The sequence below is a fragment of the Glandiceps talaboti genome, chromosome 16, assembly GCF_964340395.1.
Source record: "Glandiceps talaboti chromosome 16, keGlaTala1.1, whole genome shotgun sequence".
Lineage (NCBI taxonomy): Eukaryota > Metazoa > Hemichordata > Enteropneusta > Spengelidae > Glandiceps > Glandiceps talaboti.
The window spans coordinates 12195418-12213295 of NC_135564.1; the positions used below are offsets into that span (position 1 = coordinate 12195418).

General features: G+C 42.5%; 1 protein-coding gene across 1 annotated transcript in view; it reads left to right on the forward strand.

The window, feature by feature from the left end:
• LOC144447117 (uncharacterized) overlaps positions 1–17878 on the forward strand; it is a 95366-nt gene that overhangs the window by 17112 nt on the left and 60376 nt on the right. The window lies entirely within an intron of this gene.

The following is a 17878-nucleotide window of genomic DNA, read 5'->3' on the forward strand; positions in this document are numbered from 1 at the left end:
AACTACAGAAACTGTAACTACCTCTGAGGAACCAACAACTACTGAGTCTGTAACTACCACTGAGGAACCTACGACAACAGAAACTGTAACTACCACTGAGGAACCAACAACTACAGACACTGTAACTACCACAGAGGAACCAACAACAACAGACACTGTAACTACCTCTGAGGAACCAACAACAACAGACTCTGTAACTACCACTGAGGAACCAACAACTACAGACACTGTAACTACCACTGAGGAACCAACAACAACAGACACTGTAACTACCACTGAGGAACCAACAACAACAGACTCTGTAACTAACACAGAGGAACCAACAACAACAGACACTGTAAATACCACTGCGGAACCAACAACAACAGACACTGTAACTACCACAGAGGAACCAACAACTACAGAAACTGTAACTACCACTGTGGAACCAACAACTACAGACACTGTAACTACCAGAGAGGAACCAACAACTACAGAAACTGTAACTACCACTGTGGAACCAACAACAACTGACACTGTAACTACCACAGAGAAACCAACAACAACAGACACTGTAACTACCACAGAGGAACCAACAACAACAGACACTGTAACTACCACTGAGGAACCAACAACAACAGACATTGTAACTACCACAGAGGAACCAATAACTACAGAAACTGTAACTACCACTGTGGAACCAACAACAACAGACACTGTAACTACCACAGAGGAACCAACAACAACAGACACTGTAACTACCTCTGAGGAATCAACAACAACAGACTCTGTAACTACCACTGAGGAACCAACAACTACAGACACTGTAACTACCACTGAGGAACCAACAACAACAGAAACTGTAACTACCACTGAGGAACCAACAACAACAGACTCTGTAACTACCACAGAGGAACCAACAACAACAGACACTGTAACTACCACTGCGGAACCAACAACAACAGACACTGTAACTACCACAGAGGAACCAACAACTACAGAAACTGTAACTACCACTGTGGAACAAACAACAACAGACACTGTAACTACCACAGCGGAACCAACAACTACAGAAACTGTAACTACCACTGTGGAACCAACAACAACAGACACTGTAACTACCACAGAGAAACCAACAACAACAGACACTGTAACTACCTCTGAGGAACCAACAACAACAGACTCTGTAACTACCACTGAGGAACCAACAACTACAGACACTATAACTACAACAGAGGAACCAACAACAACAGACACAGTAACTACCACTGAGGAACCAACAACAACAGACACTTTAACTACCACAGAGGAACCAACAACTACAGAAACTGTAACTACCTCTGAGGAACCAACAACTACAGAGTCTGTAACTACCACTGAGGAACCTACGACAACAGAAACTGTAACTACCACTGAGGAACCAACAACTACAGAGTCTGTAACTACCACTGAGGAACCTACGACAACAGAAACTGTAACTACCACAGAGGAACCAACAACAACAGACACTATAACTACCTCTGAGGAACCAACAACAACATACTCTGTAACTACCACTGAGGAACCAACAACTACAGAAACTGTAACTACCACTGTGGAACCAACAACAACAGACACTGTAACTACCTCTGAGGAACCAACAACAACAGACTCTGTAACTACCATTGAGGAACCAACAACTACAGACACTGTAACTACCACTGAGGAACCAACAACAACAGACACTGTAACTACCTCTGAGGAACCAACAACTACAGAGTCTGTAACTACCACTGAGGAACCTACGACAACAGAAACTGTAACTACCACAGAGGAACCAACAACTACAGAGTCTGTAACTACCACTGAGGAACCTACGACAACAGAAACTGTAACTACCACTGAGGAACCAACAACTACAGAAACTATAACTACAACCGAGGAACCAACAACAACAGACACTGTAACTACCACTGAGGAACCAACAACAACAGACACTTTAACTACCACAGAGGAACCAACAACTACAGAAACTGTAACTACCACTGGGGAACCAACAACAACAGACACTTTAACTACCACAGAGGAACCAACAACTACAGAAACTGTAACTACCACAGTGGAACCAACAACAACAGACACAATAACTACCACTGGGGAACCAACAACTACAGAAACTATAACTACAACAGAGGAACCAACAACAACAGACACTATAACTACCACTGAGAAATCAACAACAACAGACACTTTAACTACCACAGAGGAACCAACAACTACAGAAACTGTAACTACCTCTGAGGAACCAACAACTACAGAAACTATAACTACAACCGAGGAACCAACAACAACAGACACTTTAACTACCACAGATGAACCAACAACTACAGAAACTGTAACTACCACTGAGGAACCAACAACAACAGACACTGTAACTACCACTGAGGAACCAACAAAAACAGACACATTAACTACCACAGAGGAACCAACAACTACAGAAACTGTAACTACCTCTGAGGAACCAACAACTACAGAGTCTGTAACTACCACTGAGGAACCTACGACAACAGAAACTGTAACTACCACTGAGGAACCAACAACTACAGAGTCTGTAACTACCACTGCGGAACCTATGACAACAGAAACTGTAACTACCACAGAGGAACCAACAACAACAGACACTATAACTACCTCTGAGGAACCAACAACAACATACTCTGTAACTACCACTGAGGAACCAACAACTACAGAGTATGTAACTACCACTGAGGAATCTACGACAACAGAAACTGTAACTACCACTGAGGAACCAACAACTACAGAGTCTGTAACTACCACTGAGGAACCTACGACAACAGAAACTGTAACTACCACAGAGGAACCAACAACAACAGACACTATAACTACCTCTGAGGAACCAACAACAACATACTCTGTAACTACCACTGAGGAACCAACAACTACAGAAACTGTAACTACCACTGTGGAACCAACAACAATAGACACTGTAACTACCACAGAGGAACCAACAACAACAGACACTATAACTAACTCTGAGCAACCAACAACAACAGACTCTGTAACTACCACTGAGGAACCAACAACTACAGACACTGTAACTACCACTGAGGAACCAACAACAACATACACTGTAACTACCTCTGAGGAAACAACAACTACAGAGTCTGTAACTACCACTGAGGAACCTACGACAACAGAAACTGTAACTACCACTGAGGAACCAACAACTACAGAGTCTGTAACTACCACTGAGGAACCTACGACAACAGAAACTGTAACTACCACTGAGGAACCAACAACAACAGACACTGTAACTATCACAGAGGAACCAACAACTACAGAAACTGTAACTACCACTGTGGAACCAACAACAACAGACACTGTAACTACCACAGAGGAATCAACAACAACAGACACTGTAACTACCTCTGAGGAACCAACAACAACAGACTCTGTAACTACCACTGAGGAACCAACAACTACAGACACTGTAACTACCTCTGAGGAACCAACAACAACAGACTCTGTAACTACCACTGAGGAACCAACAACTACAGAGTCTGTAACTACCACTGAGGAACCTACGACAACAGAAACTGTAACTACCACTGAGGAACCAACAACAACAGACACTGTAACTACCACAGAGGAACCAACAACTACAGAAACTATTACTACCTCTGAGGAACCAACAACTACAGAAACTATAACTACAACCGAGGAACCAACAACAACAGACACTGTAACTACCACTGAGGAACCAACAACAACAGACACTTTAACTACCACAGAGGAACCACCAACTACAGAAACTGTAACTACCACTGGGGAACCAACAACAACAGACACTTTAACTACCACAGAGGAACCAACAACTACAGAAACTGTAACTACCACAGTGGAACCAACAACAAAAGACACAATAACTACCACTGAGGAACCTACGACAACAGAAACTGTAACTACCACTGAGGAACCAACAACTACAGAGTCTGTAACTACCACTGAGGAACCTACGACAACAGAAACTGTAACTACCACAGAGGAACCAACAACAACAGACACTATAACTACCTCTGAGGAACCAACAACAACATACTCTGTAACTACCACTGAGGAACCAACAACTACAGAAACTGTAACTACCACTGTGGAACCAACAACAACAGACACTGTAACTACCACAGAGGAATCAACAACAACAGACACTGTAACTACCTCTGAGGAACCAACAACAACAGACTCTGTAACTACCACTGAGGAACCAACAACTACAGACACTGTAACTACCTCTGAGGAACCAACAACAACAGACTCTGTAACTACCACTGAGGAACCAACAACTACAGAGTCTGTAACTACCACTGAGGAACCTACGACAACAGAAACTGTAACTACCACTGAGGAACCAACAACAACAGACACTGTAACTACCACAGAGGAACCAACAACTACAGAAACTATTACTACCTCTGAGGAACCAACAACTACAGAAACTATAACTACAACCGAGGAACCAACAACAACAGACACTGTAACTACCACTGAGGAACCAACAACAACAGACACTTTAACTACCACAGAGGAACCAACAACTACAGAAACTGTAACTACAACTGGGGAACCAACAACAACAGACACTTTAACTACCACAGAGGAACCAACAACTACAGAAACTGTAACTACCACAGTGGAACCAACAACAACAGACACTATAACTACCACTGGGGAACCAACAACTACAGAAACTATAACTACAACAGAGGAACCAACAACAACAGACACAGTAACTACCACTGAGGAACCAACAACAACAGACACTTTAACTACCACAGAGGAACCAACAACTACAGAAACTGTAACTACCTCTGAGGAACCAACAACTACAGAAACTATAACTACAACCGAGGAACCAACAACAACAGACACTTTAACTACCACAGATGAACCAACAACTACAGAAACGGTAACTACCACTGAGGAACCAACAACAACAGACACTGTAACTACCACTGAGGAACCAACAACAACAGACACATTAACTACCACAGAGGAACCAACAACTACAGACACTGTAACTACCACTGAGGAACCAACAACAACAGACACTGTAACTACCTCTGAGGAACCAACAACTACAGAGTCTGTAACTACCACTGAGGAACCTACGACAACAGAAACTGTAACTACCACTGAGGAACCAACAACTACAGAGTCTGTAACTACCACTGAGGAACCTACGACAACAGAAACTGTAACTACCACTGAGGAACCATTAACAACAGACACTGTAACTATCACAGAGGAACCAACAACTACAGAAACTGTAACTACCACTGCGGAACCAACAACAACAGACACTGTAACTACCACAGAGGATTCAACAACAACAGACACTGTAACTACCTCTGAGGAACCAACAACAACAGACTCTGTAACTACCACTGAGGAACCAACAACTACAGACACTGTAACTACCTCTGAGGAACCAACAACAACAGACTCTGTAACTACCACTGAGGAACCAACAACTACAGATTCTGTAACTACCACTGAGGAACCTACGACAACAGAAACTGTAACTACCACTGAGGAACCAACAACAACAGACACTGTAACTACCACAGAGGAACCAACAACTACAGAAACTATTACTACCTCTGAGGAACCAACAACTACAGAAACTATAACTACAACCGAGGAACCAACAACAACAGACACTGTAACTACCACTGAGGAACCAACAACTACAGAAACTGTAACTACCTCTGAGGAACCAACAACTACAGAAACTATAACTACAACCGAGGAACCAACAACAACAGACACTTTAACTACCACAGATGAACCAACAACTACAGAAACTGTAACTACCACTGAGGAACCAACAACAACAGACACTGTAACTACCACTGAGGAACCAACAACAACAGACACATTAACTACCACAGAGGAACCAACAACTACAGACACTGTAACTACCACTGAGGAACCAACAACAACAGACACTGTAACTACCTCTGAGGAACCAACAACTACAGAGTCTGTAACTACCACTGAGGAACCTACGACAACAGAAACTGTAACTACCACTGAGGAACCAACAACTACAGAGTCTGTAACTACCACTGAGGAACCTACGACAACAGAAACTGTAACTACCACTGAGGAACCATTAACAACAGACACTGTAACTATCACAGAGGAACCAACAACTACAGAAACTGTAACTACCACTGCGGAACCAACAACAACAGACACTGTAACTACCACAGAGGATTCAACAACAACAGACACTGTAACTACCTCTGAGGAACCAACAACAACAGACTCTGTAACTACCACTGAGGAACCAACAACTACAGACACTGTAACTACCTCTGAGGAACCAACAACAACAGACTCTGTAACTACCACTGAGGAACCAACAACTACAGATTCTGTAACTACCACTGAGGAACCTACGACAACAGAAACTGTAACTACCACTGAGGAACCAACAACAACAGACACTGTAACTACCACAGAGGAACCAACAACTACAGAAACTATTACTACCTCTGAGGAACCAACAACTACAGAAACTATAACTACAACCGAGGAACCAACAACAACAGACACTGTAACTACCACTGAGGAACCAACAACAACAGACACTTTAACTACCACAGAGGAACCAACAACTACAGAAACTGTAACTACCACTGGGGAACCAACAACAACAGACACTTTAACTACCACAGAGGAACCAACAACTACAGAAACTGTAACTACCACAGTGGAACCAACAACAACAGACACTATAACTACCACTGGGGAACCAACAACTACAGAAACTACAACTACAACAGAGGAACCAACAACAACAGACACAGTAACTACCACTGAGGAACCAACAACAACAGACACTTTAACTACCACAGAGGAACCAACAACTACAGAAACTGTAACTACCTCTGAGGAACCAACAACTACAGAAACTATAACTACAACCGAGGAACCAACAACAACAGACACTTTAACTACCACAGATGAACCAACAACTACAGAAACTGTAACTACCACTGAGGAACCAACAACAACATACTCTGTAACTACCACTGAGGAACCAACAACTACAGACACTGTAACTACCACTGAGGAACCAACAACAACAGACACTGTAACTACCTCTGAGGAACCAACAACTACAGAGTCTGTAACTACCACTGAGGAACCTACGACAACAGAAACTGTAACTACCACTGAGGAACCAACAACTACAGAGTCTGTAACTACCACTGAGGAACCTACGACAACAGAAACTGTAACTACCACTGAGGAACCAACAACTACAGAAACTATAACTACAACCGAGGAACCAACAACAACAGACACTGTAACTACCACTGAGGAACCAACAACAGACACTTTAACTACCACAGAGGAACCAACAACTACAGAAACTGTAACTACCACTGGGGAACCAACAACAACAGACACTTTAACTACCACAGAGGAACCAACAACTACAGAAACTGTAACTACCACAGTGGAACCAACAACAACAGACACTATAACTACCACTGGGGAACCAACAACTACAGAAACTATAACTACAACAGAGGAACCAACAACAACAGACACTGTAACTACCACTGAGGAACCAACAACAACAGACACTTTAACTACCACAGAGGAACCAACAACTACAGAAACTGTAACTACCTCTGAGGAACCAACAACTACAGAAACTATAACAACAACCGAGGAACCAACAACAACAGACACTGTAACTACCACTGAGGAACCAACAACAATAGACACTGTAACTACCACTGAGGAACCAACAACAACAGACACTTTAACTACCACAGATGAACCAACAACTACAGAAACTGTAACTACCACTGAGGAACCAACAACAACAGACACTGTAACTACCACTGAGGAACCAACAACAACAGACACATTAACTACCACAGAGGAACCAACAACTACAGAAACTGTAACTACCTCTCAGGAACCAACAACTACAGAGTCTGTAACTACCACTGAGGAACCTACGACAACAGAAACTGTAACTACCACTGAGGAACCAACAACTACAGAGTCTGTAACTACCACTAAGGAACCTACGACAACAGAAACTGTAACTACCACTGAGGAACCAACAACAACAGACACTATAACTACCTCTGAGGAACCAACAACAACATACTCTGTAACTACCACTGAGGAACCAACAACTACAGAGTATGTAACTACCACTGAGGAATCTACGACAACAGAAACTGTAACTACCACTGAGGAACCAACAACTACAGAGTCTGTAACTACCACTGAGGAACCTACGACAACAGAAACTGTAACTACCACTGAGGAACCATTAACAACAGACACTGTAACTATCACAGAGGAACCAACAACTACAGAAACTGTAACTACCACTGCGGAACCAACAACAACAGACACTGTAACTACCACAGAGGATTCAACAACAACAGACACTGTAACTACCTCTGAGGAACCAACAACAACAGACTCTGTAACTACCACTGAGGAACCAACAACTACAGACACTGTAACTACCTCTGAGGAACCAACAACAACAGACTCTGTAACTACCACTGAGGAACCAACAACTACAGATTCTGTAACTACCACTGAGGAACCTACGACAACAGAAACTGTAACTACCACTGAGGAACCAACAACAACAGACACTGTAACTACCACAGAGGAACCAACAACTACAGAAACTATTACTACCTCTGAGGAACCAACAACTACAGAAACTATAACTACAACCGAGGAACCAACAACAACAGACACTGTAACTACCACTGAGGAACCAACAACAACAGACACTTTAACTACCACAGAGGAACCAACAACTACAGAAACTGTAACTACCACTGGGGAACCAACAACAACAGACACTTTAACTACCACAGAGGAACCAACAACTACAGAAACTGTAACTACCACAGTGGAACCAACAACAACAGACACTATAACTACCACTGGGGAACCAACAACTACAGAAACTACAACTACAACAGAGGAACCAACAACAACAGACACAGTAACTACCACTGAGGAACCAACAACAACAGACACTTTAACTACCACAGAGGAACCAACAACTACAGAAACTGTAACTACCTCTGAGGAACCAACAACTACAGAAACTATAACTACAACCGAGGAACCAACAACAACAGACACTTTAACTACCACAGATGAACCAACAACTACAGAAACTGTAACTACCACTGAGGAACCAACAACAACATACTCTGTAACTACCACTGAGGAACCAACAACTACAGACACTGTAACTACCACTGAGGAACCAACAACAACAGACACTGTAACTACCTCTGAGGAACCAACAACTACAGAGTCTGTAACTACCACTGAGGAACCTACGACAACAGAAACTGTAACTACCACTGAGGAACCAACAACTACAGAGTCTGTAACTACCACTGAGGAACCTACGACAACAGAAACTGTAACTACCACTGAGGAACCAACAACTACAGAAACTATAACTACAACCGAGGAACCAACAACAACAGACACTGTAACTACCACTGAGGAACCAACAACAGACACTTTAACTACCACAGAGGAACCAACAACTACAGAAACTGTAACTACCACTGGGGAACCAACAACAACAGACACTTTAACTACCACAGAGGAACCAACAACTACAGAAACTGTAACTACCACAGTGGAACCAACAACAACAGACACTATAACTACCACTGGGGAACCAACAACTACAGAAACTATAACTACAACAGAGGAACCAACAACAACAGACACTGTAACTACCACTGAGGAACCAACAACAACAGACACTTTAACTACCACAGAGGAACCAACAACTACAGAAACTGTAACTACCTCTGAGGAACCAACAACTACAGAAACTATAACAACAACCGAGGAACCAACAACAACAGACACTGTAACTACCACTGAGGAACCAACAACAATAGACACTGTAACTACCACTGAGGAACCAACAACAACAGACACTTTAACTACCACAGATGAACCAACAACTACAGAAACTGTAACTACCACTGAGGAACCAACAACAACAGACACTGTAACTACCACTGAGGAACCAACAACAACAGACACATTAACTACCACAGAGGAACCAACAACTACAGAAACTGTAACTACCTCTCAGGAACCAACAACTACAGAGTCTGTAACTACCACTGAGGAACCTACGACAACAGAAACTGTAACTACCACTGAGGAACCAACAACTACAGAGTCTGTAACTACCACTAAGGAACCTACGACAACAGAAACTGTAACTACCACTGAGGAACCAACAACAACAGACACTATAACTACCTCTGAGGAACCAACAACAACATACTCTGTAACTACCACTGAGGAACCAACAACTACAGAAACTGTAACTACCACTGTGGAACCAACAACAACAGACACTGTAACTACCACAGAGGAACCAACAACAACAGACACTATAACTACCTCTGAGGAACCAACAACAACAGACTCTGTAACTACCACTGAGGAACCAACAACTACAGACACTGTAACTACCACTGAGGAACCAACAACAACAGACACTGTAACTACCTCTGAGGAACCAACAACTACAGAGTCTGTAACTACCACTGAGGAACCTACGACAACAGAAACTATAACTACCACTGAGGAACCAACAACAACAGACACTGTAACTATCACAGAGGAACCAACAACTACAGAAACTGTAACTACCACTGTGGAACCAACAACAACAGACACTGTAACTACCACAGAGGAATCAACAACAACAGACACTGTAACTACCTCTGAGGAACCAACAACAACAGACTCTGTAACTACCACTGAGGAACCAACAACTACAGAGTCTGTAACTACCACTGAGGAACCTACGACAACAGAAACTGTAACTACCACTGAGGAACCAACAACAACAGACACTGTAACTACCACAGAGGAACCAACAACTACAGAAACTATTACTACCTCTGAGGAACCAACAACTACAGAAACTATAACTACAACCGAGGAACCAACAACAACAGACACTGTAACTACCACTGAGGAACCAACAACAACAGACACTTTAACTACCACAGAGGAACCAACAACTACAGAAACTGTAACTACCACTGGGGAACCAACAACAACAGACACTTTAACTACCACAGAGGAACCAACAACTACAGAAACTGTAACTACCACAGTGGAACCAACAACAACAGACACTATAACTACCACTGGGGAACCAACAACTACAGAAACTATAACTACAACAGAGGAACCAACAACAACAGACACTGTAACTACCACTGAGGAACCAACAACAACATACTCTGTAACTACCACTGAGGAACCAACAACAACAGACACTTTAACTACCACAGAGGAACCAACAACTACAGAAACTGTAACTACCTCTGAGGAACCAACAACTACAGAAACTATAACTACAACCGAGGAACCAACAACAAAAGACACTTTAACTACCACAGATGAACCAACAACTACAGAAACTGTAACTACCACTGAGGAACCAACAACAACAGACACTGTAACTACCACTGAGGAACCAACAACAACAGACACATTAACTACCACAGAGGAACCAACAACTACAGAAACTGTAACTACCTCTGAGGAACCAACAACTACAGAGTCTGTAACTACCACTGAGGAACCTACGACAACAGGAACTGTAACCACCACTGAGGAACCAACAACAACAGACTCTGTAACTACCACAGAGGAACCAACAACTACAGAAACTATTACTACCTCTGAGGAACCAACAACTACAGAAACTATAACTACAACCGAGGAACCAACAACAACAGACACTGTAACTACCACTGGGGAACCAACAACAACAGACACTTTAACTACCACAGAGGAACCAACAACTACAGAAACTGTAACTACCACTGTGGAACCAACAACAACAGCCACTGTAACTACCACAGAGGAACCAACAACAACAGACACTATAACTACCTCTGAGGAACCAACAACAACATACTCTGTAACTACCACTGAGGAACCAACAACTACAGAAACTGTAACTACCACTGTGGAACCAACAACAACAGACACTGTAACTACCACAGAGGAACCAACAACAACAGACACTATAACTACCTCTGAGGAACCAACAACAACAGACTCTGTAACTACCACTGAGGAACCAACAACTACAGACACTGTAACTACCACTGAGGAACCAACAACAACAGACACTGTAACTACCTCTGAGGAACCAACAACTACAGAGTCTGTAACTACCACTGAGGAACCTACGACAACAGAAACTATAACTACCACTGAGGAACCAACAACAACAGACACTGTAACTATCACAGAGGAACCAACAACTACAGAAACTGTAACTACCACTGTGGAACCAACAACAACAGACACTGTAACTACCACAGAGGAATCAACAACAACAGACACTGTAACTACCTCTGAGGAACCAACAACAACAGACTCTGTAACTACCACTGAGGAACCAACAACTACAGAGTCTGTAACTACCACTGAGGAACCTACGACAACAGAAACTGTAACTACCACTGAGGAACCAACAACAACAGACACTGTAACTACCACAGAGGAACCAACAACTACAGAAACTATTACTACCTCTGAGGAACCAACAACTACAGAAACTATAACTACAACCGAGGAACCAACAACAACAGACACTGTAACTACCACTGAGGAACCAACAACAACAGACACTTTAACTACCACAGAGGAACCAACAACTACAGAAACTGTAACTACCACTGGGGAACCAACAACAACAGACACTTTAACTACCACAGAGGAACCAACAACTACAGAAACTGTAACTACCACAGTGGAACCAACAACAACAGACACTATAACTACCACTGGGGAACCAACAACTACAGAAACTATAACTACAACAGAGGAACCAACAACAACAGACACTGTAACTACCACTGAGGAACCAACAACAACATACTCTGTAACTACCACTGAGGAACCAACAACAACAGACACTTTAACTACCACAGAGGAACCAACAACTACAGAAACTGTAACTACCTCTGAGGAACCAACAACTACAGAAACTATAACTACAACCGAGGAACCAACAACAAAAGACACTTTAACTACCACAGATGAACCAACAACTACAGAAACTGTAACTACCACTGAGGAACCAACAACAACAGACACTGTAACTACCACTGAGGAACCAACAACAACAGACACATTAACTACCACAGAGGAACCAACAACTACAGAAACTGTAACTACCTCTGAGGAACCAACAACTACAGAGTCTGTAACTACCACTGAGGAACCTACGACAACAGGAACTGTAACTACCACTGAGGAACCAACAACAACAGACTCTGTAACTACCACAGAGGAACCAACAACTACAGAAACTATTACTACCTCTGAGGAACCAACAACTACAGAAACTATAACTACAACCGAGGAACCAACAACAACAGACACTGTAACTACCACTGGGGAACCAACAACAACAGACACTTTAACTACCACAGAGGAACCAACAACTACAGAAACTGTAACTACCACTGTGGAACCAACAACAACAGACACTGTAACTACCACAGAGGAACCAACAACAACAGACACTATAACTACCTCTGAGGAACCAACAACAACAGACTCTGTAACTACCACTGAGGAACCAACAACTACAGACACTGTAACTACCACTGAGGAACCAACAACAACAGACACTGTAACTACCTCTGAGGAACCAACAACTACAGAGTCTGTAACTACCACTGAGGAACCTACGACAACAGAAACTGTAACTACCACTGAGGAACCAACAACAACAGACACTGTAACTATCACAGAGGAACCAACAACTACAGAAACTGTAACTACCACTGTGGAACCAACAACAACAGACACTGTAACTACCACAGAGGAATCAACAACAACAGACACTGTAACTACCTCTGAGGAACCAACAACAACAGACTCTGTAACTACCACTGAGGAACCAACAACTACAGACACTGTAACTACCTCTGAGGAACCAACAACAACAGACTCTGTAACTACCACTGAGGAACCAACAACTACAGAGTCTGTTACTACCACTGAGGAACCTACGACAACAGAAACTGTAACTACCACTGAGGAACCAACAACAACAGACACTGTAACTACCACAGAGGAACCAACAACTACAGAAACTATAACTACAACTGAGGAACCAAAAACAACAGACACTGTAACTACCACTGAGGAACCAACAACAACAGACACTTTAACTACCACAGAGGAACCAACAACTACAGAAAGTGTAACTACCACTGGGGAACCAACAACAACAGACACTTTAACTACCACAGAGGAACCAACAACTACAGAAACTGTAACTACCACAGTGGAACCAACAACAACAGACACTATAATTACCACTGGGGAACCAACAACTACAGAAACTATAACTACAACAGAGGAACCAACAATTACAGAAACTGTAACTACAACTGAGGAACCAACAACAACAGACACTTTAACTACCACAGAGGAACCAACAATTACAGAAACTGTAACTACCACTGAGGAACCAACAACAACAGACAGTGTAACTACCACTGAGGAACCAACAACAACAGACACATTAACTACCACAGAGGAACCAACAACTACAGAAACTGTAACTACCTCTGAGGAACCAACAACTACAGAGTCTGTAACTACCACTGAGGAACCTACGACAACAGAAACTGTAACTACCACTGAGGAAACAACAACAACAGACACTGTAACTACCACAGAGGAACCAACAACTACAGAAACTATTACTACCACTGAGGAACAAACAACTACAGAAAATGTAACTACCACAGTGGAACCAACAACAATAGACACTATAACTACCACTGGGGAACAAACAACAACAGACACTGTAACTACCACAGAGGAACCAACAACTACAGAAACTATAACTACCACTGAGAAACCAACAACAACAGACACTGTAACTACCACAGAGGAACCAACAACAACAGACACTGTAACTACCACTGAGGAACCAACAACAACAGACACTGTAACTAACACAGAGGAACCAACAACTACAGAAACTGTAACTACCACTGTGGAACCAACAACAACAGACACTGTAACTACCACAGAGGAACCAACAACAACAGACACTTTAACTACCACAGAGGAACCAACAACTACAGAAACAGTAACTACCACTGAGGAACCAACAACAACAGACACTGTAACTACCACTGAGGAACCAACAACAACAGACACTTTAACTACCACAGAGGAACCAACAACAACAGACACTGTAACTACCTCTGAGGAACCAACAACTACAGAGTCTGTAACTACCACTGAGGAACCTACGACAATAGAAACTGTAACTACCACTGAGGAACCAACAACTACAGAGTCTGTAACTACCACTGAGGAACCTACGACAATAGAAACTGTAACTACCACTGAGGAACCAACAACTACAGAGTCTGTAACTACCACTGAGAAACCTACGGCAACAGAAACTGTAACTACCACTGAGGAACCAACAACTACAGAGTCTGTAACTACCACTAAGGAACCTACGACAACAGAAACTGTAACTACCACTGAGGAACCAACAACTACAGAAACTATTACTACCTCTGAGGAACCAACAACTACAGAAACTATAACTACAACCGAGGAACCAACAACAACAGACACTGTAACTACCACTGGGGAACTAACAACAACAGACACTTTAACTACCACAGAGGAACCAGCAACTACAGAAACTGTAACTACCACTGTGGAACCAACAACAACAGACACTGTAACTACCACAGAGGAACCAACAACAACAAACACTATAACTACCTCTGAGGAACCAACAACTACAGAGTCTGTAACTACCACTGAGGAACCTACGACAACAGAAACTGTAACTACCACTGAGGAACCAACAACAACAGACACTATAATTACCACTGGGGAACCAACAACTACAGAAACTATAACTACAACAGAGGAACCAACAATTACAGAAACTGTAACTACAACTGAGGAACCAACAACAACAGACACTTTAACTACCACAGAGGAACCAACAATTACAGAAACTGTAACTACCACTGAGGAACCAACAACAACAGACAGTGTAACTACCACTGAGGAACCAACAACAACAGACACATTAACTACCACAGAGGAACCAACAACTACAGAAACTGTAACTACCTCTGAGGAACCAACAACTACAGAGTCTGTAACTACCACTGAGGAACCTACGACAACAGAAACTGTAACTACCACTGAGGAACCAACAACAACAGACACTGTAACTACCACAGAGGAACCAACAACTACAGAAACTATTACTACCACTGAGGAACCAACAACTACAGAAAATGTAACTACCACAGTGGAATCAACAACAATAGACACTATAACTACCACTGGGGAACAAACAACAACAGACACTGTAACTACCACAGAGGAACCAACAACTACAGAAACTATAACTACCACTGAGAAACCAACAACAACAGACACTGTAACTACCACAGAGGAACCAACAACAACAGACACTGTAACTACCACTGAGGAACCAACAACAACAGACACTGTAACTAACACAGAGGAACCAACAACTACAGAAACTGTAACTACCACTGTGGAACCAACAACAACAGACACTGTAACTACCACAGAGGAACCAACAACAACAGACACTTTAACTACCACAGAGGAACCAACAACTACAGAAACAGTAACTACCACTGAGGAACCAACAACAACAGACACTGTAACTACCACTGAGGAACCAACAACAACAGACACTTTAACTACCACAGAGGAACCAACAACAACAGACACTGTAACTACCTCTGAGGAATCAACAACTACAGAGTCTGTAACTACCACTGAGGAACCTACGACAATAGAAACTGTAACTACCACTGAGGAACCAACAACTACAGAGTCTGTAACTACCACTGAGAAACCTACGGCAACAGAAACTGTAACTACCACTGAGGAACCAACAACTACAGAGTCTGTAACTACCACTAAGGAACCTACGACAACAGAAACTGTAACTACCACTGAGGAACCAACAACTACAGAAACTATTACTACCTCTGAGGAACCAACAACTACAGAAACTATAACTACAACCGAGGAACCAACAACAACAGACACTGTAACTACCACTGGGGAACTAACAACAACAGACACTTTAACTACCACAGAGGAACCAGCAACTACAGAAACTGTAACTACCACTGTGGAACCAACAACAACAGACACTGTAACTACCACAGAGGAACCAACAACAACAAACACTATAACTACCTCTGAGGAATCAACAACTACAGAGTCTGTAACTACCACTGAGGAACCTACGACAACAGAAACTGTAACTACCACTGAGGAACCAACAACAACAGACACTGTAACTATCACAGAGGAACCAACAACTACAGAAACTGTAACTACCACTGTGGAACCAACAACAACAGACACTGTAACTACCACAGAGGAATCAACAACAACAGACACTGTAACTACCTTTGAGGAACCAACAACAACAGACTCTGTAACTACCACTGAGGAACCAACAACTACAGACACTGTAACTACCTCTGAGGAACCAACAACAACAGACTCTGTAACTACCACTGAGGAACCAACAACTACAGAGTCTGTAACTACCACTGAGGAACCTACAACAACAGAAACTGTAACTACCACTGAGGAACCAACAACAACAGACACTGTAACTACCACAGAGGAACCAACAACTACAGAATCTATTACTACCTCTGAGGAACCAACAACTACAGAAACTATAACTACAACCGAG